The following is a 24,898-nucleotide window of genomic DNA, read 5'->3' as shown; positions in this document are numbered from 1 at the left end:
TACTCTGTCAGTTAACCAGATGTAAAACAACTTACTAAAGGTACTGAACCGCAGTATACCTGTATATTTTCTCTCTGTTTTGTAAAAATGAAAATGAAATAAAGAGATTTGGTCGCCTTATAATAGTGCCGGCTACACCTTTTCACATAACAGCAACTATAATAAGAACAATACTGTATGATAAAGAAAAAACAACATCATAGATTTAAAAAAAAACATAGAGAAGAGTTTGCTAAAAAGCGTAAATGGAGTTCGCATACAGTCCCAGATACACACGAACACGCAGATGACAAGTTTCACCCCACACAGTATTGATTTCTGACATATATGAATACACATACACAAATAACATTTATAAAAAATTGTCCAACTGATGCGGAACCGCAAAAAAAAGGACACACACGCACACACACACACACACAAACACACACAAACACACACACACACACACACACACACGCACACGCACACGCACACGCACACGCACACACACACACACACACACACACACACACAAACCAATACAGCGGTCAGTTTTAATGTCACTGAAACAGACGTCACTTCAACAACTTACTGAAGGCACTGAACAACAGCATATCTATGCATTGTGACATTCCCTACAATTTGTGCAGTTGATGCAGAAATGGTAAAAACGCATGAAAGCAGACAACATCAACAAGACATCCTCCAACGCGAACTGATATATATATTTCAGTGAGGATCGAAAGCGTCATTCAATGGATCATGAGAATAAGACACGGATACAAATTGCGCTTACCGCCCTCAACATGCTTCACCATTTGTCATCTGTTCTTTCTTAGTCCACGAGTTGTTGCGCTGTTAATTTGAAACAGTACCAACTCGCCCAGTCGTCAGAGCATTTATGCTCTCCAATTGGCCAAAAATAATATCTTAGACCTCAAAAGACAGGTCTGCCCGTAATAGAAGAAGTGCATTACTTAATCAGTAGAAATTCTATACCTGGGCACGTATTCCGAAAACCTCCTTTAACATGCACCATCTGCGACGGGTCATCGCGGTGGTTGTCGTCTGGTTACGCGCCGCTATCGCTATAACGAATATCAGGCGTCCGAACTCCACACTATGAAGAAATGCTACCCGCCCTGCTGGCCAATAGCGGCTATGGCGTTGCGTTGCTGAGCACGAAATCGCGGGGTCAAATCCTGGCCACTGCGGCTGCTTTTAGATAAGATATGCTCTTAGATAAGGGTAGCTTGGCGAAGGCAGGCATAGTGGTTATTAAACACATTCTTCTCTTTATCTTATAATTATTGCTTTGAATTTCATACATCAGTGGAGCTGAAGAGACGCATGTAGACATATTCACCGCTTCTGAGTGGATTCGCATACAGGAAGAAATTAGGCAGGCCACATGCCTGATCTCGTTACATGTAAGGAAAGCTTTCTTAGTTTTGCCAGAGTGGTGCACTGAAACACAAATATGGTATGTATAATGTACAGGTTACTTTATTTTTAAATAACGATATGGCCCGTGGTTTAGGGCTGTTTCTTTTTGTTTCGCAGCTGTATGGATCTTCCGAGGGGGTGCCATTAACAACTGAGGTAAAGGGCCCTCTGCAGCCTCTTTTATATACGCCTAATGAGGTCAACTGCCTCTTTCTCTTTTATGCGAAGCATATTACGAGGGCTCAACCCAGCTCCTCAGGCGCGGCGGTGACCATGAAATCACGTGACACCGTGACGTCACGACAGAGGAGAAGTGGCTTTGGCTCAACTCTTGCAAGACGGGCTGGGTGGGAATCGAACCAGGGTCTCCGGAGTGTGGGACGGAGACGCTACCACTGAGCCACGAGTACAACGCTTCAAAGCGGTACAAAAGCGCCTCTAGTGAATGCGGTGTTGCCTTAGAAACGCGCTGTTTCTAAGGCGTGCGTCTCTTGCTCAGGCGCACATTTCGTTGCCGCGCCGAACGCTGCTTTGCTCGACGCTCACCGCGTCCAATGCGGGGCGCGTAGTCGCTGCCCTGTAGCCCATTGTCTTACACCCCTTGGCGGGTCGACGGGAACGCTGTCGCGTTCCACTCTTGAAGGCGAAGAAGTAATGCATGAGTTGTTTCTTCGTCTAGCCGAACCAAATATAGCCAAGCAACAGCAGTTCACCAGGCTAAACAGTGGTTCAACAACTAAAATAAAGGCTAGTATGCTTCGCATCCTGGGCTTAACCTTACCTAAGCCACAGCCATTTTTTTTTAATTGGTTCAGAGTACACTTTTCAGTTATTTGCAAAACACAACTGCTTCTGCTATGGCCGAATGACCCCATGTTGACGATTTCTGCGCGTTTAAATCGCTTGGTAAAATGCGCATGCGTCATATCTCACGGGAGAGAATTAAGAACGCATGTCGAACACAACCTACAGTCAATCGCCACAGGACTGATTAGATATTCACGAGAGTTAAAGGTGCGGATAAGGCGGAAATGGTGCAGGATGTGTGGTCCGCGAATTAGCCACTATATAAGCCAAGGCTGTATCACGTCACCTGCGCAGTCGATAGAGGTTAGATGAAGGATAACTCTATTACAGCAGAGAGGGGCACCAAAAAATTCACCGACGATTACGATACTCCCTAACGCGAAATTTGAAGGCAGCTTTCTACGTGTTTTCATTTCGCGTGTCAATATATTTATTTTGAATATGCAAGGTGTTGTTTTTAGCTGCACCAAATTTTTTAAATTAGAAAAATATAAATCGCGGTAACATTATCTATACCATTCGAGTGTACGTATTGGCAGCCTCTAAATACAGCGCTATTTCCGCACTTACGTGCGTAATTAGCGCAGTTACGGTAATTAACTTTCTAATTATAAACAATTGGTGGCTGCAGCAAATGAGTACTTTGGAGCCCGTCCTCTACACTACCTATCCTAATGATCAAATTTTGAATAGCGGAGTATATGTGTGAACTACGCGAACGATTAGTTCCCCTTGGCAGGCACCTTGAAACCGAAATTGGCTCGAAAAATTGGAGGACGCTTAAGCTTCACCTTAAAGAGTGGAACGCGATAGCGTTATCGCACCCCCGTTCGCACCGCCCACTCATTCACCAATCACGCGGTGAGCGCCGAGCAATGCAGCGTTCGGCGCGGGAACGAAACATGCACCTGAGCAAGCGGAACGAACCAAAGAACTCGGTGTCTCGGAGGGAGAAACGATCTACGCGAGCCAAACGTCGTGATCAACACGGACAGCCGGGCCGCTACGCGCCATGAAGGCGGACGCGATCATGGGGCTGACGCCTCGATGGGATCGTCCTCTATCTCGCTTGGGAGCACCACGCAGACGCATGACTCCTCGCCAGCAGCACGGCACACATCGCAGGGGACGCTTTCCCACGAGACTCGCTACGGCGCAGTGATCACGTCAGAGGCGTCCCGCATCGGACGCTGCACCTTGGAATCGCGCTGTGAGCGGAAAGAGGAGCCGCGTCGCCTAAACACGAGAGTTCGAGTGACGCACGCTGGAAGTTGGAAGGGTCTCGAGAGAGCAAGAAAACTTAATAAACGTAAGGGTATTGGGGCATCCTCGCACCGGTCCCCGCACGGCCCCAATGCACTCAAACTAAACGAAGGGGAGAAGCGGGCGAGTGGCGCGCCTCCTGTCGGGGCAGCGCCGTACATTGCGAAGAGGGGGTCGTCTGTGTTTGCCGCAAGATGGCTCTGCGTGTGCGCCAAGCGCAGAAAAAGTTTAGCGGAAACGTACTTCGCTACTCGTTTAACTGCGACTTCTGTAATCTACATGCTCATAATTACCGATATACACCGCAGTATAACTTTCTACGGCACGTTTCTAAGGCAACACCGCATTCACTAGACGCGCTTTTGTCCCGTTTGAACCATCGAACTCATGGCTGAGTGGTAGCGTCTCCGTCTCACACTCCGGAGACCCTGGTTAGATTCCCACCCAGCCCATCTTGCAAGTTGTTTTTTGTTATGGATTGCCTTCCGGGATGTTTCGCTCACGGCCACCGACACCGGCTTTTCTGCGACACCAGCTCCTTAACGCTGTCGCGTTAGAAGAGCGTCTGTTGTCGCCGCTCCCGGCTTTTCTTCACGTCTCCGAGGTTACCGCCGGTTCGGCCTTGCGAGCAGCTTGCATTATCTCCTTGCTGCCTGCGGCGTTGGCTTGGCGCTTCAATGCCGGCGGGCCGCCTAGTTTACTTCGTCATTCCGTTGGGCGCCACGTGTTCACTTTCACCGACGAAATGCCGTTTCAGGCTTTTGGATGAGAACGACGTTTAGTCACAATTTACTTTCTCCGCGAAAGCTGTCTCGAACGCGCGCGTGCGAGTTGTGTAAGCACAAACGCGTGAACAGATGGGAACAGAACTCACCGAGTGAAGGGGAAAAAAGAAAGGAATACGACACATGCCGCAAAGACAACCTGCTCCGTATACCCGGAGTTGAGTGCACTCAACAGGGCGTACAACATCCTCCTTTACATGCCGTAAACATGGTGAGCCAAGCCGCTAGTTTGCGTCGAAATTGATAAGCCACGTTTAGGCACCGATGAGTACCTAAGACAAAGCAGCATGTTGTAACCAGTGCCCGTCCCTGCGTTAGCTCACCCCGCGCCAACTTCACTGCTTGGGAACCTTGGTCACCAGGGACTTGATGAAGCTTGATCACCAGGGACTCCGTGGGCTTTTATGTCCACTCGGAATATTCCCGAATAACAACCGTGACGAACAGTATAACGAAAAATGAAGGTAGCGCTACCAGGACAGTATATAAATAGCATTCTCGCCCTGTTACTCAGGGGTAGTTAGCCACAAGCAGTATTTCGTAACACCGGCTTTCTCTGTTTTTAGGTAGCTATGCTTTGCTTGCCCAGCTAGCTGTTTTACTGATCGCTATTGTGGCTGCACATGCCCACTCTTTGCTGTAGTCAGTTTCTTGGGAGATGGTTGTCGATGGATACACATAATGTGAGCACATCAGCGTTATTGCTTTACGTATTTCTAGGGTTGGGTAGCGCAACCCGGACGAAAGGCAAAATGAAGTACACGATACGAGCTGCGCTTGTATCGTGTACTTCATTTTGTTTTTCGTCCGGGTTGCGCTGCCCATCCCTAGCAATATGTTCAGTCAATAACTCGCCCAGCTTGCTGTGTTAATTCAGTTTATTGCTTTAGGAGAGTGCTCGTTTGCACATAAATAACGACGCTATGGTACTTGAACTAGCATTATCCGCGTGCTGTAGCCTGGGCCGTCATTATACCCGTTTTTAAATAATTTTTTTTTCCCACTAAGCTGTTGATGCTATGCGCTGACGATGCTGGAACAAACCCAAGTCCAAACAACTAGGATGTGCACCAGACGTCAGGAGTTTACGAACTGCGAGATCTGAGCACAAGGTCAATATTCCGCATCCTGGTATTCGAATTTTAAGCTGTTGTACTGTCTTTCTGGCTACAGTCACAAACTGCATGAAAATTCAACGTTTCCTTAGCTGTCGCAGTCCGTAAACCTTTGACGGCGACTACATTGAATCTGAGAAGCGATTTCGCTGAGAAACGACGAAGGCACCGACAGGAAGTAAGCGAGAAGCTACTGCGGCCTTATGACATGTGCCGTCGCCATCGAAAAGACACTCAGGAGGACACTCGAAATAATAAAAAAATAAAATTCTAGGTCATTAGTATGCCTCTCATCGGACAGTCAAGAACATCTAAAAAACGAATGAAATACTCGTTGATGTCGTCGATGGCACAAACAAACAGAAGAGAAAAAAACAACAACAACAACAAGCTAATCACCAAATGTACCCTGGAAGGGGTCGGGAAAGTTACGTCGAATTTAACAGATTGTAAAAAGAAGTGTTCTCCACTCATCTAAAGTTGCAAGCCGGACAAATTGAATGAACGTACCGTATTGGCCAGCTCAGACATGGTGCGTCTGATAGCAGTTAAATTTCTAAACTTTTCAAACAAAAGTCCAAGCCCTGCGAAATTCCCACTAGATAAAAAAAAATGAATTTCCTCAAAATATGGATGGAAGAGGACTTCTTGCCACAGACAAAACAAGCTCGAAAAATGCTGCATGATTCTGGTAAGACCAACTGGAAACAATGTGAAGGTTTTTTCATCCAATTTAATGGCCCGGAGACATTCACAGAGTCACAGAGTCACTCCGTGTCATTAATCACACGGAGTCATTCAACGGTATGATAAAGCCACTAACACTCTCATTCCGGTCTGTCAAACGAAACAACCCTCTGCCAAGAGGGAGAAATGAGATGGGAAAGGCAGTGAGGCTAACTGAGAAGATGACATAATACTATCAAGCGACCGTATCGTGCCGGCACAACTGCGATATCATTGTTCATAGCAAGTTTCCGCAGCATTTAGAATAAACTTTGTTTTAATACATTGGTTCATAAATTTTCAACAGCTCGACAATGCGCCTACATTGAAAAAATACACCGTATGCAAGTTACGAAGCAAATTTTCTGGTTGACTTCGAAAGACGGTCAACTAAAGAAAAAACAGCGTTCGTTTGGCGAAAAGCTGAAAAAAAATATGCAGGAAGGGCTTGCGTACCGAAACTGAATAACTTCTAAAATAAATGCACTTTGGCTCGCTGATAGCCTGTAGTAGAATGTCTAAATAGGAAAAAAAGCTAGCGTTCAGGAAGCCTTCTCGAACGCATGCTTTCCTAAACTGGGCAAAATTACAAATACACTTCTATCGAGTCCGAAGCGTCGATTTCTTAAGCTAGAAACCTATACTTCAATGATGCTCTAATCGTTAAAACCTGATTATATATCTACGAAGTATTAAAACGGTTTGCTGACAGAAGTGTTAAGCTATGCAGAAAAACCCGCTCGCCAACTTATCGACACTTGCTGATAGATGAAAAGTGCCCGTTTTCATCCATCACTGTCGCAGAACGCGGCGTATTAAGGCTAGCCCCAGTCTCTACAGCATCAGCTCCAAGCTTTTAAAACGTCTACATCTCACTGCACTTCCTTCCTATTTCCATTAGTATTTTAGCAGTAGGTTTTTGTTTGCGTTCCTGAAGATTGAAAATTGCCTTATAAATAGCTATAATGAACACCGGTGAAAACTCCGTTCGTAGCAACTATTGACGCATAACCCTAGCCTCGGCAGGTTGAAACTACTGGAGCATATGCCGTTTGCGCTTATATTGACTCGGATGTTAATACGAATAGCTTACTTAATGCCCGATTAGCATCCCGACGCCCGAAACAGAGAAGCGACATCCACCGCACGGGTACACAAGTTATTTTAATATTTCGCGGGCCTTTTTTATGACGACCAGAAAAATGATCGCGTAATGCGCACGGACCTAAATATTGGTGAATTGGAGGTTTCCTAGAATGCTCTATAATTTCGTCACTGGAAGCTTGTCTATAAATGTAAGCCTTGCGGAGTTGATTAGTTAGTCTTTACTAATAACGCAGCTACACAGAATGCAAACGAAAAAAAAAAATAGTAATTGAGATTTGCTTTACGAAGTGGACGACAATGTGCTTTTAGTCGTGTCCTCCCATAGGGCGCACCCCAATATTTTTACACCTTGGGTGAAATTAGCTGGCACACCCTGTGTAAAAAAAAGAAAGAAAAAAAAAGGAATAGAGAGAGAGAAAAAAAAAGAAACTCACAGAAATTCAGAGAATTGTCTGCTAATGCGTAAGCTTTCTTTGTTTCGGCTGGGACTTTGATTTGCTTACTTATTTAGATAGCTTATGTATGTCTATCCATCGCTACCAATCGTCTACTATTACACTATTATAAGGATTACATATGTTACCTTGGCCAATTATACATTTATTTTGCAGGTGTATCGTATATCAACTGAGCCGAAACGACGTCTTAACCATTTTCTTTCTTTGGCCGCACCAAAGCCTTTTTCTTTTCTTTCAGTGGCACAAGCATCGAGTGGCCCTCTTGTTTCTTGCGCAGCACTTGCGGTTCACCTCCTGAGACGACCGGACACGAAAACCAAAATAAATCAGAAAAAAAAATTTGCACAGTACACAATTCATGGGTTTCATTATAGATGGGTTTCATTATAGTTTCATTATAGGTTTCATTATATCATAGCATAAGTTTATAGTTACAAGGAGGAGGAGGAGGAGACAAAGGGGAGGAAAGACAGGGAGGTTAGCCAGTGTAAGTACCGGCTGGCTACCCTGTATTGGGGAAAGGGGTAAAGGGAATAAAAGGAGTTACTGAAGTCTCCGGAATAATTCGAATTATTTAGAAATCACTGAGTACCACTCATCAAAGGAGAGAATCGTAGGTTTTAGAAACCCGCCGCGTGAGCACGAATTTGGGAAAATTCCTGGAAACCCGAATGTAGAATGCGAAAGTAATGACGTCACTAATGATGTCAGACACAAGAAGGTGGCCTGAGATTTAACCGGCTAATTAAGGGAAAACTGTTGCCTGGCATAGACTGAGCACCAGCCTGGCAGAGCGGATGTGACGTCACTCCCTCCTCTCTCGCTTGTCGTCTCCCGGCGCTTACCTGCACGTTCGCTCACTCACTTGATCGCAACAGCTGCGCGTGCGGGCTCGTTACATGCTCTGACGTCACCACCGGAGAGGGAGCGTAAGGTATGCTTCGTGCGCCGCTCGCTAGGGGGCTGTGCTCTGCCAGGTGGCGCGCGCTGCGCTTCCTCCTCGCCGTGCCTCGCTCTTTGCCCGCATATCGTGCCAAGGAAGACGTTCGCTCGCTTAACCTAAATAACGCCGAGGAGCGAGGGCCGAGAATCGTTGCTGCTTACGTGACGGACCTGTATGAATGAACCCGATGAATGGTCTCGTAGGGTGGGGGGGGGGGGGTATCTGGGCTGGCTAACGTAAGTGAACAAAAAGAGGTGGCGGCGCTGCGTGGTCTCATAGGGGGGGGAGGGGGGGTATCTGGGCTGGCTAATGTGTGACGGCCGCGTCTGCTGTCGTCTGCCCTCGTAACATTGGCGCGGCAGTTGTGGCGGGAAAACACGGGGATGTGCACCCCGGTATCCGCCGTGGTGTGTAAGAACCGGATTGTGCAGTGCAGAGGTAGATCATTGCAACAGTTGCAACTCCAACAGAAATGGGGAAAAATGGGTAGACCATGCATTGTGCGCACGGCCGAAAAACAAGCCGAGTACGAGGAGAGGCGTCGACAGTAGAGAGGAGGCTATAACCAACGACGACGTGTGCGTGCGAAAGCGGAGAATGCGGCCCGTGACATTGCCTACGAAGAACGTCAGCGAGAGCAGACGCGAGAGTCTAATCGCCGACGTCGAGCGCAAGCTACCAATGAAGATCGCGCACTGGAGGCTGCTCGTAAGCGTCAGGCTAGGTCGTTCTATTCTGCGTCCAAGCGATACAATGAGTTGCCACCTCCTTCACCGGGGCGAATTCCATATTCAAGACAATGTTTCTGGACGCGGAGTTTGGCCATATTTGCTCGGTCTGCGATCGACAGCTTCACTGGCAAATCTGCCAGTGAATATGAATGAATGGATATGAATGAACCATATGAATAGTTCGGCCCGAAATTTTTTCATTTTTTTTGTTACGACCTTGACGCGGCGACGGCGACATAACCAGTGTTTTTTTTTCTTTAACGCTACCAATAATCTACTTTTACACTACTATAACGATCACATATTTTAACTTTCTTACTTTAATTTTTTGTTGCGACCTTGACGCAGTGACGTAACTAGTCCTTTTATTATTTTTTTTCTAGTGTTTCCAACCTTCTACTATTACACTAAAGAAAACTGAGCCGCGAGAACGCATCGCGCACAAAAGTATGAGCAGTCGAAGTGCCTAGACTCTGCCCTCAGCGCTGAACGCAGTACAACGCCCAACCCCCATCCGTGCCCTCCCACCGGAACCTAGTGCGCGACGGAAGACGGCGCGCTTCCTTCCCGCTTTCCTCCCTTGCGCACGCGAGATCGAGCTGCGGTCGTCGGCTGCGCTCGCACGCTGTCACTCGCACACACAGCGTACGGCGCGCGGAACTTTATACGGAACATCGCGGCGACGGCGACGCCGATGGCAAAAATGTGTCTGGCGTGTCCATATAATTGCTATCGCAATAACAATTCGGCAGAGGCACTTAAGGCTGCTTAGGTGAGGGAATGCGAAAGCATTATACCGTTTGTAAACCTCGGGACGCCATGAACGCGTTCTTGTTAAACATTCATTACATGACGCCACCCCCTCCCATCGGCTGCGCCGTCACGTACCCATGGCGCGCTCACAAGGCACACCTTCAGTCAGCCAGAACCGCGGAGCATATGCAGCTGGGGAAGCGACCTTGTCTTGCACTCCGGAGGCCTGAACTCGGTTCCCCACGCATACCGAAGTTTAGCGAATTGTCTTTTCAAAGTCATTCGTTTACTTTATTTGCAGGAAGTTCTCCGAAAAATTTGATGTCTATCGAGCATTTTTCGACGTGTTTTCACTTTTTGCGCCGTCGGCAATGTTTTGGTAGCATCTTTCGGGCACGCCGACTAAGACGAAATTTCGCTCAATGGGGCATATAATGCTTTCGCATTAAAAATTGAAATTTTGGATATTACGTGCGAAAACCACGACATGATTATGAGGCACAACGTAGTTGGGGACTCCTCGTTAATTCTGACCACCTGTGGTTTTTTGGTGTGCATCCGATGCATGGTACACCGTGGGTGTTTTTACATTTCACCCCACCATAATTCGGGAGCCGTGGCTGGGATTGGATGCCGCCACATCGGGCTTTAGCAGCGCAACACCAAAGCCACTACGGCGGCTACATCTATTTGTATGCCATGCTGCGGTCCAAGGTGATAATCCCTGTCAGAAGTATTTTTTTAACGCTACCAGTCATTTACTATTACAATATTATAACGATTACATGTGCTAACTTGACGAATTATACTTATTTTGGTGATATCAGACCTCATGGGACGGACACATTTTGCTTGGGTACTTGAAATTAATGCTTACGTAAGCTGCTGTCCATGGTTCGAATCTCGGTCAGAAGTATTCTTTGCTTGTTTTTAGAGGGGCCCGTTCCTGCGGCGAGCGTCGGCGTAACCGAGTGAAGGAGCACAGCGAATTGTGAAAGAACGATCAGGGAGCGCAGCGGGGATGAAAGACGTGAGGAGGAAAACAGAGGAGCAGGGTGTAGCGGAACCATGAAGAGGAAAGCGGAGAAGGAGCGTATGACGTAAGCGTGAGAAGAGAAGCGTATTGCGGCGACGATGGCTACTAGATTTCGCGAAAATAGTGCGCGTCGTCTGGGAGGTGTGTCCCGTCTGTATGCAACGGCTGCTTGCATGCGAATCGCGCCCACGCGTCACCCACGCGCTGCCTCTCGCGATCTCCCGATTAGTGAGGCAGTCGTGCCACACTTCGCTCCGTTTGCAACGTGCCGCACGAGACAGATTGTCCGCGCCGCCAATATTTCGCGATATGAAAGCACGTATACAGCTGGGCTTGAATTTCGCCTTAGGGATTATCGTAATCGTCAGTGAATTTGTCTTCTTTTCGAAAGCTACCATGCCATCTACCATTACTGCTACGCCATTTTAACGATTGCATGTGTTAACTTGACCAATTATGCATCTGTTTTGCAGATATAAGGGACGGAAAGATTTTGCTGGGGTACTCGCCAAAGAACTCTTACACAGTCACTGCGTCACTGTGAAGTCACTGTGCACTGGCGCGTCTGAATTGCGTTGATAATTATGTTGCGAAGGGATACGGTGCGCATGATCGGCCGTCGCAAAAAGAAAGCCATCGGCCCGTAGCGTTCACAAAAAGCCAGACGGCCACGTCAGCGCCGTTCTTGTGAAGGAGGAAATCAGCGACGACCCTGCATGATAAGCGATAGCCAGGCGCCGAAGCGCAGGGAAATATTTGCGCCGTTTTCTTTTTCTTTTTTTTTCACGAGAAGAATGCGGATTTCATGCTTTGATTGCGTTTATAAGGGAAGCGATACCACTGTATGCCTCTCGGACCAATAGCTAGACCATTCCTAAAAAAGGAACCCATCATCAGACTTTCTCGGCGTCATCATAGACCTGTTTGGAACCCTTGTTTATCTCATATGAAAAAGCAAATGGCTGACCTGTATTGTCGAACATTTCGCATTTCTCTGTGGCAAGCTGTGAAGCGAATCAGTGGAATATTAGCTCACTGCTTCTTAAATTAAGGCAATATTTTTGAAAATTTCACTGAAGAACTCATACGTCAGAGCCTCGGCGCCTGCGCTCGTCACATTACCTCCCAAGGCGTGCATATATAAGATAAAGGTAGCCACCCTTGATAATGCGCGCCACTATACGTATGAATCCCTACTAGCAAATGGCGAGTGACATAGTGGACACCTGACTCGACTCGGGGCACTGTGCAAGGCGCGCAGCGAGAACCCAGTGTCGCCTGTAGTAATCGTGTTACACATCCAGACGCTTGCAGAGTAGCCTCAGAAGAAAATTCACTTGCACCATATCCCAGGCCGCTATGTTTGCCGCTTGAATTTACACCTGCTGCACGAAAGTTTTCAACTTTCACGAGACGTAAAGGACCGCTTACTGTACATGGCAGCAAGAGGAAATATTCAGTGATATTGTTAGCTTTGAAACAGCCATGCTGCTATGTGCGTATAAATTGCACAGCACCCGGCAGCGCCATTCTACCTGTATCTGCTGTTCCATCTGCGTCATCAGCTATGCTGCACACTAGTATCATAGGAAGACATCTAGCTGTCGAGGTAAGATTGAAGTGTTATTCTATTGTTAGTACTCAGGGGGCTTACCTAATTGTGCTCAAAGCTGGGGAGGTATTCTGTAAAAGTCCATCTAGTGGACATGTTCATTTCGTCTGCCGTTGAAGTTCTGATTGGCTGTGGCGCCTGGCTGCTGTGGACGCGCAGCCCAGCCCAGCCAATCATAACTTCCGCAGCACACGAAATGGACGTGTCCACGAGGTGGAATCTTACAGAATACCTCCCCTGAACTCAAGTCTATTCACCAGGTTACGCTTAGGTCGCAAAAGTTACTCCAATGCAACTATCTGGATAGGCCCCATATTTCAGTGACAATGATGTTTCGTGACACAGTTACATCTCTTGGAGATCATATAGATGCATGCTCGCGCCATGGAGCGAGAACATGATATGCTTCATGGCTGCAGGGATGCCACAGTAGTGTCAGTGGAAATGGCCGTGCCTACGAAGCCGCCCGATCTGCCTGCAACCGCGGCTCGTGCAATTTTATTCCACTCTCCGGAATGGACACAGCAGGTGGCCTTCGCTTGCCCCACATAAGCATACATTCAAACATAAACATACATAAGCATTCGCTAACACATACACATACACGAACAGAGTCTAACGAAGTAGCTTATCGCATCACAGTCTTTCTAGCCTATAAATGCATAGTCGAATGCAAACATCAAGCAGTGATAGCAGAAATTACTTCTTATGAGAATGCAAGGTCGTGCAGTGTTAAAATATACCAAGATACAACACAATCATCCGCCAAAAGCTTTTAAAAACACCACAAGGAAGAGCATCTGTGATTTTATTCACGTAAATATGAAACATAAGTGTTTTCAATACGATGCTCTGCGCGATATCAGAAGAGACACAAGGAAAATTACAAACTATTATTAATATATACTTACGACTGCCTTTCACAAATATATGTTCTAATCCATTCTGTGGCCATGTGAGGTAATCCAATGGATTCTATGCTTAGACCTCAATTTAGAATGTGGCGATTCATCAAACTCAGTATATATTATGACCATTTTATGCACACGCATTACTTATCAAACTCGTGTCTAACGTCGAGTGAATTATTGTATCGATATGCCAGCAAAATTATTCATAGATGGTGGCAAATAGACGTCTACATCAGTAAGAATAGATAAGGAATCCTTACCCAGACTTGTCCGCGTCTGTAGTATTGATGGGTGAACAGTAACACAAAATTCAAGCAGAAACTCTTCTGGGAGTTGTCTAACTATGCGTAAGCATTGTGCCATTTGCTCATCTCCACGCAGCCTGGTTTCATTACAGTGTTATGAAACTTCATCCGACTAGTATAAACCCTTATCAACTCTCATCAGTCGTTATCAACCTTATCGAATATGATCTGACCCTTATCAACTCTTATCGGTGCTTATCAACCTGGATGTCCAGCGAAGCTGTTGCAAATCCAGCACTACACTTGCTGAGGGAGGTATGCAATGCTTTATTGATGGTTCGGATGCTTGTTTTAAGCTTCTTCTTTACTGAAACGTATGCTGTTCTGTGTGTTGTATGGGTGATTTCAATGAATGTATGCACTGTTCGGTTCATTTTACTGAGTGCTTGTAGGCTGTGCGTTACGTGGATATGAGCCATTGCATTTTTCGCTTGCTTATGGGGGTATCAGCCATTGTTTAGGGGATATGAGCCATTGCATTCGTCTTACGTGACGGACGGACAGGATCCTCGTTTCTCGTTGGGTAGGCACAGAAATGTTTACGCATTTAAAGAGTCACAGGCTTGCGCGGAACACGCAGCACAGTCACAGCGTAAGGTGAAGGAGTGCCTCCATAGGAGCTTCATTTTCAGCCGCACGCATTAGGGGGTAGGTACCTTGCGAGGGGATGTCATAACATGTACGGGAGTACACATGTATCGAGACTATACGCGGCGCATATGTCACATCCCTTGACACGTGGTACGATACGATGCTGTTGTTGTTGTGGTTGATGATGATGATGATGATAATCATTTATTGCACCGCTTTCAAACGAGGCGGTGACAAATAGTTATTTAGCCTGCTTGAGTTGACCAGGTCCAGTTACATGCAACATGCAACTGCTACATGCAACTGCTACCCGTCGGGACACTTCGTGGGATACAACGCAACTCCAATGCAAAATTTGCAGGTATCGACGCTACACGGCGCGCAGCTGAAGTTGTGACAAGGGGGGCGATATGATGCTAATGATGATGATGTTCCTGATTTATTGGCATCCCATTTGAAACGGCGCGGTGACAAACAGTCACCTAGCCTGCTTGATTTATTCATGTATGCTATACATGTTTGTTTTTTTATTTCAGATTTTTTTTGTATGGATCTCCTTAATATTCTTTTTCTTCCTGAAGACTTCTCTATATGCCTTGTAGCGCTACCTATAAGTAGCTAAATTACGTGCCGGCTGGTGTAATAATATGCAACTGCAATGCGAAGTGTGCACGCATCGACGCTACGCGGCGCGCATCTCGCATCGCGTGTCTCCTGACGCACTAGGACGCCCGTATGGGGCATTCTTCCGCTACAAGCTAACATGCGCTGGCGTGGCTCAGTGGCAGAGTAGCTGACTCGCACGCAGTGCGCCAGGGTTAAATTCCGCCAGGAAGTGGGATTTTTTCCCCCATTTCCGGCGATAGCTGCGACGGACACTGGCTGCGGCTGCGGACATGTACTATCGCTAAGCGAAACAGCTATTTGAATGAGCCCATAACAGCTTGGACTGTAAAAGACGCAACAGCATCGTGCGCATAATTCTTAATTTGGCAAATACTTAGAAACCACTAGAAACTGTGCCCTACACTGAGAACCACTTTGCACCCTTAAGAGGATTTACTTGCTATGCAATTTATTTGCTATTTACTTGGTATAAACCCGCATGTAACGAAAAGAGGTTATACTGTTATCGCTTATATCTCTACAACCGTACTACCCATGTTCCTTACTTTGGTATCGTTGTGTAGATGATAAAATCCATACTCGATAATGCATGCGTTGCGTGCACAGATGACGCCATCGTCGCGCCACGAGAGTGGTCGAGCGGGAGTGGTCGCTTTTGACAGAGCTCCCTCACGTATAGCCAATTAAACTCGAACACGTATTTATCAGAAATGATAAGGCCTAGAAGTGTGCGACATTTTGTAGAAAATCCACGCTTGCTCGGGTATGGCGCCCCCGCGTTCGACACGCAGGGTCCTGAAAGACATGAAGAAACTCGGGCAGTAAAATAGAGGAATCTCCAACCCATTTCACCACGGCGGGACGTGTCCATCTCCACAGGGAGCACAAGCACAGTAGACTGAGGCGGGCTCGAGTGGAGCAGGGCAGTCTGAGGCGTTCCCAGTGGGGGGTCACTTATTTACCCTAGTGTCCAAACACCGTGCACAAAACAAATAAGCCCACTACGAATAGAGAGCGATTACGATATGAAAAGTGGACCATAAGATCCTCTACTAGCTGTAACATGTCAAGCAGGTAAGGTTTGCAATTCGTGAATAAATGTAACTTCTGTATCTCGTTACATCATTTCTGTATCCTAGTGTCAGTACACCCTCTGCAGTACGTGCAAGATGTTTCACGTACCTCACTGCGGCTGTGTCCTACATCAGTCTACCCGAATCGGCCTGCAGTGCAAATTCCTGCACTGAATTAGCCTGCACTGAACGTAGTTCGGGTAGGTTCTTTACTTCTGACAAAGGTTGTTCGTCTATAAGCGGGCCCGTGTGTAACAGTCGTTCCTCATAGCGTAATCAATTATTCCGCGCAGGTGATGCCCATTCTTGTTTGTTGTCGTGCCACCAACGTTCTTCATCGAGGCGGCGCTTGCTACTGCATTTGTTTGTCTGTGGGCTGTAAGTCTGTAACGCTCCCTATAACCTCAGTGCCTTTAATTGTAATTAGAATACCTCATTCCCAGCGCTAAACATAATAACATGAATGTGTCAGCTATTCTTCGGAGCTCCTAGGTTTCCTTCTGGTGATAAGATATGTGCCCTTTCTTTTATCTTCTTACACAGACTACCCGGCAGTTTACGGTTAATGAGACCCACAGGGCTCGAGTAATGCTTTTCGTAGGTGCGCAAACGAGCAAAGTTCAAAAACGTCGACAGTCACGTTCACAGCGGTCTTCCAGGGTCGTTTAAGCGCAAAGCACGTCGTGCCTATTTAAAACTGGATTTTTAGCGCAGCGTCGTGCACCTGTACGGAATGTGGCACCATTCTTCCGGTGCGCCATCATTAAGAAACTTAGTTTGTTGAGAAATTCAGATCGAGAAATGACTCTCATCTGCAGTCGGGATTTTCTATAACAGAACAAATAACGAATGCAAAATAATAATAAAAAAAATTATGTGACCAATTTATCTGCACAAGCCTGCATAAGGGTAACGGCAAGTGCACCCTAATGCGGAAGTAAAATAAGGACTGCTACGAAGCATCGCCTTGTTAAATGTTACCTGGGGCGGTTGTTCTTGAAAGCATTCTTTTCGTCAGATTATATTCATTCATTATCATCCATATCGCCTAGTGACTGATCCAGGCGATAACGGGCATGTGGTTTTCTGCACGTCAACGACAAAGGACGAAAAGAATAGATGCCACTAATATGTCGCGGTTGCTTATTTGGGACAGCGCTATGCTTCTGAAAGCACGAGGGAGTGGTTTTAATTCGCGGGTGCGGCGGCCGTATTTCAGTGGGGGCGGATTGCAAAACGCTCGTGCGCGAAGCGTTGGGCGCACGTTAAGAAACCCCTGAAAATTAAAATTATTCCGGAGCCCTCCACTGCGACGTCTCTCGGAGTCACTTTGTTGCGCGAGACATCACGCTGTCCGTGAGGAACGACGCCAAATTTCCAGCACAACCGAATGCCCCACCAGATCCCTTCGCTCCGAATCCCACCTGCACACTTCTGACACGAAGCAACATTCCTTCGTCGGTTACGGCTACGAGTAACCTTTATGTAAGTCTTCTGCCTTGCGCGTTGGGATGGCCTATAACGCTGACCGTGGCGACTGTGGTTGCGAACATGCCCTCGAGGTGGTTGTTTGTGGCCGTCCTCGTTATAGCGGGCCGAGAGGATCGCTCGTGACAATGCAAATTCGTGCAAATTCGGAAAAAAGTTGAACCCATTTTCGCTGGAAGGGGAAAGAGACTCAGTATGGCGATGCCTTGTTTCTCTGGTGATGAGGGGTGATATATATATAGAGTGGGCACGGTGGAGCGGCAGCCATGCAGTCGCTCAAAATCCCGATCTTGCTTTTTGTGCAGTTTATCGCTCGGTCTGGCACGTGGCTACAACCTTCGGGTCCAGCGATCACCGGCTGTCCATCACCAGCGTTGCTGACGGTCCCGATCTTCAATAATGCGTCCTCATGTCATCAGTTCTACTTTACCGGGCACATCCCTTCCATGGTCAGCGGGTGGACAACACTGCTGGCGACTGCAGCGACGCAGGAGGATATAAGAGCTTTGGAAATCCTACGCCCCTTGAGTGGGCACGGTGGAGCGGCAGCCATGCAGTCGCTCAAAATCCCGATCTTGCTTTTTGTGCAGGTTAGTAAACCCCCCTCTCTCTATTGTAAGCGGACTAGCAACGTCTGCCTGCTGCTCCTACCGTGTCCAAGTGAGCTCTTTCAGTGCTTGTGCGAATGCGTATTTGTTACGAAGCTCCTAATGTGTTGCGGTGACGTTGAACTCAACCCTGGTCCTACTAACAAAGAAATACTTGATGCTATCACTAAACTTTCTGAAAACGTTGACCACCGTCACGTTGAGCTCAAGGCAGCTCTCGACGACTTAAAGACAAAGCAGGAGGTCTTAGTACAGACCGTCGCTAACCTATCAGTAAGATTATGTGCGGTTGAATCCTTTGTCGAATCATTCGACGGTTCTGCAGCTCTTAATGACGCACCACGTCTAATTACCGAAGCTGTCAGAATGGAAGGCCAGGCACTCAATTCTCGACTGGACGATCTTGAAGATAGGTCCAGACGAGATAACCTATTGTTCTTTGGAATACCGGACTGCCCGACTGAGACATGGGCTCAGTCAGAAGGCCTTGTTCAAGACGTTTTGTCTCGTCACCTTAAAATACAAATTTCTGACTCGGAAGTTTCCCGAGCACACAGATTAGGATCCTACACAGATAAAAAGACTCGGCCAATTATCATCAAGTTTTCGTCGTCTAAAGTCAGGGATGCAGTCTGGGCGCAGAAATATAAGCTCAAGGGGACTGGTGTATCAGCTAGCGAAGATTATTGCAGAGCTACGCGAAACTCAAGGAGGAAGCTAACAGAATTTGCAAAGGTAGCCGGGAAGACGTACTCTCTTCGCATGAAGAAACTGATCATGGACAAAAAAACGTACGTGTACTGCTCAGTCAGCGACAGCGTACGCGAAATTGCTTCAGCACGATCAGTGGATACGCAAGATAGCGCTGGTACTGTAACTGCACGTGCTGGCACTTCCAGTGCATCATAGCTATGCCCGCCCAGATGCTGCGCAAAAGACGCCTCTATTTTTCTTTCCAATATACGGAGTATTCTGAATAAACGCGTGGAATTGTCTTCCGCTATTGATTCCTGCTCTGCTGATATTGTTGGTCTAACGGAGACTTGGCTTTCTGCAAAAGTTAAAGATGAAGAAATTTTGGACTGTGAAAAGTGCTACAAATTTTACCGATGTGATCGTGATTACCGGTCTGGTGGTGGTGTTCTGCTGGCGGTTACTGATAGTCTTGCTTCCCATGTTATTCCAATTGTATCCTCGCTTGAGCTTGTGTGTGCGCGCGTGCTCATTGATTCTCGCGAAATAATTTTTTGTGTCTGTTATCGGCCACCAACTGCATCATTATCATTCTGTAATGAACTGCACGATGTTGTCAATCAGCTGTTCGTCAGATACCCAAAATCGCCCCTCTTCTTACTTGGCGACTTCAATTTTCCTGACATCAGATGGGAACGAGACTTGGTTTCCTTAAAACACAACTCAGATGAAAGCAAAGAATTTTTAACTTTTTGTCACGACTTCAACTTAACTCAGCTCGTTCACTTTCCCACTCGCATAACTTCCACTTCCGCTAATATTCTAGGCTTGATACTTACCACTACACCCGACCTAGCTACCGGCTTAACTCATTCACCGGGAATTAGCGATCACTCGATAATTCACTTCACTCTACGGACAAAGATTTCTAAGAAGAAAAAAACTCGGGTCATCCAAGACTACGGCAAAGCAGACGTAACCGGAATGAATGCGGAATTACAGGTCTTTGCTGATCAGTTTTTCGCCGGTTTTGAGCAGCGGTCGGTTGAGGACAACTGGTTGCTTTATAAAAACAAACTCTTGTCTCTTATTGATCGTTTTGTACCTAAAAGAAAAGTTTCATCATGTACTCGCTCACCATGGTTCAATAACATGTTAAAGCGCATGCGCAACAAAAAGAAGCGGATATTTCGACGCGCAAAATTCACAGCCAGAACAGACCACTGGTCCTGCTATCAAAAATTTAACAGAGAATTCTGTACTGCGCTCTCAAAAGCCAAGAAGGAATTCTTTGATAAAACTCTTCCTTTGCTACTTCGTTCTAATCCCCGTAAATTTTGGAGCATTATTAACGGTACTAAAAGGACACACATTCAGTCAATCCAATCTGATGTCCCAGTAATTCAAAGCGAGTGTTGCAATGTTCTGAACAATGTGTTTGCTACTCATTTTCATACGAGCACTCCCACAGTATTACCGCATATACCAAAAACCAACTTCTTCCCAATGGATTATATCGCTATTGATGCAGTTGGTGTCGAAAGGCTGATTGTCAACATAAAAGTGTCTTCGTCGGCCGGTCCAGATTGTATTTCATCAAAAATGCTGAAGTGTACACAAGTTTATTCTGCACTGATATTGTCAAAGCTTTTTCAACAGTCATTACAGATGTCTACACTACCCTCTGATTGGAAGATAGGGAAGGTGGTCCCAGTGCATAAATCTGGTGATGTACATTCTCCAAATAATTACCGCCCCATATCATTAACATCCATTCCAGTAAAAATCCTAGAGCATATAATATACTCGCACCTCATTGAATTCCTTGAGTCCAATTCCTTCTTCAGCATTTATCAGCATGGATTCCGTAAAGCAGTTTCGTGTGAAACGCAATTGTTATGTTTTACTAACGACTTGTTTATTAACGCGGATCATGACTTTGATACCGATTGCATATATTTAGACTTTGCTAGGGCATTTGACTCCGTTTCACACGATCTACTTATCTTCAAGCTTAATCAACTTAACATAGACCCCAATGTACTTGCATGGATTAAGGAATTTCTCTCTAACCGTAGTCAGTATGTGACGGCTAACGACTTCTCTTCACGTAATTCTGCCGTAACATCTGGTGTCCCGCAAGGGTCCGTTTTGGGCCCTCTGCTCTTCTTGATTTATATTAATGATCTTCCTACTTGCCTTTCTTCCTCAACTGTCCGACTGTTTGCAGATGACTGCGTGGTTTACCAGAAAATTACTAACCATGACGATTATCTCAATTTGCAACGTGATCTAGATAGGGTATTTGAATGGTGCAGTCAATGGCTCATGACACTTAATACAACTAAATGTGAAAGTATGCAGGTTTCTCGCCACAGCACTAATCATTGTCCGCGTACTTACCACCTCAATAATACGTTATTACCATCTGTTGACAGCTATAAATACCTTGGTGTTCACATTTCTTCTAATCTATCGTGGAATACGCATGTAGAATATGTAACTAACAACGCCAATCGCATGCTTGGTTATCTGCGTCGAAACTTTTTTGATGCCCCATCATCCCTGAAGTTAACACTTTACAAAACCTTGGTACGTTCTAAATTAGAGTACGCATGCGCCATATGGGATCCTACTCAAACTACACACATTCAAACTCTTGAAGCCATTCAGAATCGCGGCGCACGTTTTATCTTGTCGAATTATTCACGTCATTCCAGTGTCACATCCATGAAGAAAACACTAAACTTGCCTGACCTTTCGTTGCGTCGAAAGTCATCTCGCCTCAGCCTTTTTCATAAAATATATTATTATAACAACGAGATGAAGGATGTTTTGTTTCATCCACCTCATTACATTTCTTCAAGGACCGATCATCGCTTCAAGGTGGGGCTACCTTCTTGTCGCACAAAATTGTGTAATGACTCTTTTGTTCCTAGAACAAGTGTCGCATGGAACCACCTTCCCTCCACAATCGCCAGCATCGCTGATGACCACCAGTTCAAGATCGCTTTACAAGACGCCTTGTAATACTTCTGTTTTTTTGTCTGCTGCACGTCTTGCCATTTCTTTCCCACTCCTTTCTGTAGTGCCTTTGGGCCCTGAAAGTATTTTAAATAAATAAAATAAATAAATAAATATACTTGCTTGCAAGTGAGCTTTCCTGTCCAGGTATACCTTTTTTCCGCAACACCTCTGCGCTGCCCTTTGCAGAAATCAAAACAATATTTAGTTCACTATAGAAGAGAGAAGCAACTGTGGCCGTCAGAAGTTATCTTCGCGTTTACCATTCTTTTTAGTCAATCTTCCAAACTCTCGGTATTATTTCACTAAATGCCCGCAAATTTATTTCATGTATGTGTCAAGAGTTTGTCCACGCACATTCTGTCTGCATATTAACAACGATATATATGAGCCACGAGCGTGAAAGTTTTGTTTTTTATTGTTCCTTCAGCACTGCTACTACAAACATGTTGATTTTATGTTCAGTGGATAAATGTTTGCCTAAGCCTGTATTACTGGCAGTGTATGAGCGCTAGACGAATAGTGATAAGCTTTGATTATTGACACGACAAATTAAGGAGATACTGGCGCCAAGCTAGACGGTGTTATGTTTGTGCCTTAGGATTTGCCTGACGGGAGGCCAGTGCTGTGGTGTGTCGACCGTGGAGGCAGCGTTAATCCCCCCATGGTGCCCGCTTCAGGCACGTGACGACTAAGTGCACGGCGTGGGTGTTCTCGCGGCTGCACGGCGTCAACGACGGAAGCGGCCGTCGGCCCACCGACTGCTATTCGGCCCCTCCTCGTGCGGACAGCAGTGCACCCCACCCCTTCCTTCGTGCGGCGGCGCCAGGGGCAACCCTTTTACTGACCACCCAAGGACTATGTTTCGACACCTTGCCTTGCAGGTCGTTCGTTCCCTTTGTCGTATGCCGGGCCATTGAACTCACCGCCAGATTAGCCTGACGGCGCAGCGCAGTGCCCGGAGGCGCCGGCCACTGAAAGCGGCGTTGGGACCACGGAGGCTGCCCGGACCCTCTCTCTCTCGAACTTGCTCGTCCTTAGGGACTATCTGGGGAATCTGGGGACGGGAAGTGTTATTTAAGCAGCTTGGAGCTGCTCGGTTGGTCTCTCCTGATATCCACGCCAACTTGTACATACTGTATAAAGAATTCTTCGCCGAGAAAGCTCTCCTCGACTCTTGACTCTGCGTGAAGTGGGGTCCTGACCTCCTGCCAGCCACGCATACCTCGCCACACGCAACAACGGTCAGCTACTCTTTTTCACATATCAGAAGTTGCGCAACATAAACGAGACAAAAGAAATATATTATAAAATTATTCAATTATAATAAATACTCAAACCACACAATATCGCGACAGAGAAATACAGCGTAAACTGTCATAAATACCATCAGTAAATTACACAAAAGTGCATATAGCAGCAAATATATTTTCTCTGACTCTAAAGCAACCCTAGAGATGCTAATGCACTGTTATTTCTAATGTAATTCCCCTTGACTGTCTTAAGAAATCACCGAAACACTAGTTCAAGCGCGAATTGTTTACAGTATATTCCAAGCCATATTGTTGTAGCAGGCAGTGATGTAGCAGTGATGTGATATCAATATAGAGCGTTAAAGTATTCTTTAAATATTAAATGAGGCGAGGATCACAGTGCCGCTACGTCAATGAAACTTCACGGGTTTGAAAGTATCTTAAGCTATTCAGGCTTTCTTGAAACAATTTCTGGAAACTCAAGCCATCTGTGTAGACAGGAATGTACTCAGGTATATCACATACTATATCTGATAGAGCGCCCTTTGCAGGGCTGAGACCATGAAAATACCTCGTTATTCGATAGGCCTTCCACAGGCAATTGGATATTTCGAACCGCGAGCACCCACGTTAGACACGCGGTAGCGTCTTTCAGTACTGCTGATTCGGCAGTATATTAATATATTCTGGCAAAATTTCTTTCTTCGCTCTTTCTTTTCCTCTTCCGCCTCCCCCAACGCAGTGTAGCTGGCTAGAGGAATATACCTCAGGCCGACCTCTTTGCATTTCATACCATTAAACTTCTCTCTCTCTAAATCTCAAATTTTTCCCTATTAAATTTAACGCCACGAGATGTCTATCGTATACAGCGAAATACATAACACGTGTCTGAACCGTACCACGGCTCACTTAACACGAAATGTGAATATGACCGCGTCTCCGCGACGATAAGGGTGCTGGAGGCCGGACGCAAAATACCCACACGCACTCGAAAACTCCTCGCTTATAACCTCTGGATTCGCTTCTCTGGGCTACGAGAAAGTCCGCGCAAAATGCGATGTAAGTGTTGCTTCAGCACTGTTAGTACGAAGTTGTGGAGATTTTGATGCGTAATGCTTCAGTATTTACTGACTGTCCTTTTACTGCTCGCATTGAGCGTTGCGCTTACGAAAGGACGTTTCTTTACGTGGCGCCGCAGATCCCTAGTCAAGTCTTTGCATAGGCTATTTGTCTTCGCTGTGCAGTTGCGGCCTGTATTCCTTGTGCCACATCCGTCCCCTCTACTCTAGGCCATGTATGCATTTGCATACGCACCTAGCATCTCTGAGATTTTGAATAAACTTACATTTGAATTTCAATGTACGGCGCCTTCCTCCGTTATGTAGGGGTAACTGGGGAACCACGTGGATAGGATGGAAGCACTTGGCGGGGAACTATGCAAAATACGGACAAGCGAGGTCGCAGATGCGCGCGCACACACCCACACAGCATGGTGTTTGACGCTCGCCGAGTGCGTCTTTTGCGCTGTTCCCTTCAAAGCTGTGGCCTTGTCTCGGGTACG

At 46.3% G+C, this 24,898-nt stretch overlaps 2 long non-coding RNA genes across 2 annotated transcripts in view; one reads left to right on the top strand and one right to left on the bottom strand.

Annotated features, from left to right (window-relative positions):
• LOC139055801 (uncharacterized) overlaps positions 1-18,395 on the top strand; it is a 46,610-nt gene extending 28,215 nt beyond the window's left edge. Inside the window, exon 3 of the long non-coding RNA XR_011511918.1 lies at positions 18,065-18,395. This is a non-coding gene — a long non-coding RNA (uncharacterized lncRNA). The remainder of the gene's footprint in view (positions 1-18,064) is intronic.
• LOC139055814 (uncharacterized) overlaps positions 1-24,898 on the bottom strand; it is a 136,128-nt gene that overhangs the window by 21,439 nt on the left and 89,791 nt on the right. The gene's annotated exons all lie outside the window — the stretch shown is intronic.

Source organism: Dermacentor albipictus, chromosome 1, assembly GCF_038994185.2.
Source record: "Dermacentor albipictus isolate Rhodes 1998 colony chromosome 1, USDA_Dalb.pri_finalv2, whole genome shotgun sequence".
Classification (NCBI taxonomy): Eukaryota; Metazoa; Arthropoda; class Arachnida; order Ixodida; family Ixodidae; genus Dermacentor; species Dermacentor albipictus.
This window is presented reverse-complemented; position numbering and strand designations above follow the sequence as displayed.